The following is a 737-nucleotide window of genomic DNA, read 5'->3' as shown; positions in this document are numbered from 1 at the left end:
ATACATAATTATTTATGTAATAGGCATTAAAAAAACAATGGTGTTGGGAAAACTGGACATCCACATGCAAGAGAATAAAACTGGACTCGCATCTTACGCCATATGCAAAAACCACTTCAAAGTAGATTAGACTTAAGACAGGAGACTGTAAAACTCCTAGAACAAACAAAAGGAGAAGCTTCACGACATTGGTCTCGGCAATAATTTCTTAGATATGACACAAAAGCATAGTCAGCAAAGTCAAAAATAAATAAGGGGATTATATCGAACTAAAACGTGTTTACGGACATGCCTCCCCTGAATGCACCGGATCCTGTATGATCTCAGAAGCTAAGCAGGGTTGGGCCTGGTTAGTATTTGGATGGAAGACCACCTAGGAAGACCAGGTGCTATAGGCATAAAAGAATAAATAAATAAACTAAAACTAAAACGTGTCTGAGCAGCAAAGCTAAAAAATAACAATGTGAAAAGGAAATATAAATTGGAACAAAATATTTGCAAACTATATATCTAATAAGGGTTAACATCAGATATATATGTTAGAACTCCTACAACTCAATTGCAAAAAAAAAAAAAAAAGATTAAAAATTGTCAAAAAAACTTGAACAGACATTTCTCCAAAGAAGACATGTAAGTGACCAACAGGTATATGAAAGGATGCTCAACATCATTAGAAAATTCAAATCAAAATTACAATGAGCTATTATGCGACACTTGTTAAGATGATTATTATAAAA

General features: G+C 33.2%; 1 pseudogene; it reads left to right on the top strand.

Annotated features, from left to right (window-relative positions):
• The first annotated feature begins 278 nt into the window (after positions 1-278).
• Positions 279-398, top strand: LOC120615230 (uncharacterized; annotated as a pseudogene).
• The last annotated feature ends 339 nt before the right edge of the window (positions 399-737 follow it).

This window comes from Pteropus medius, unplaced genomic scaffold, assembly GCF_902729225.1.
Source record: "Pteropus medius unplaced genomic scaffold, Ma_sr-lr_union100, whole genome shotgun sequence".
In the NCBI taxonomy this organism is placed as follows: Eukaryota; Metazoa; Chordata; class Mammalia; order Chiroptera; family Pteropodidae; genus Pteropus; species Pteropus medius.
The sequence above is the reverse complement of the archived record's forward strand: the minus strand, read 5'-3'. Positions and strand labels throughout refer to the sequence as shown.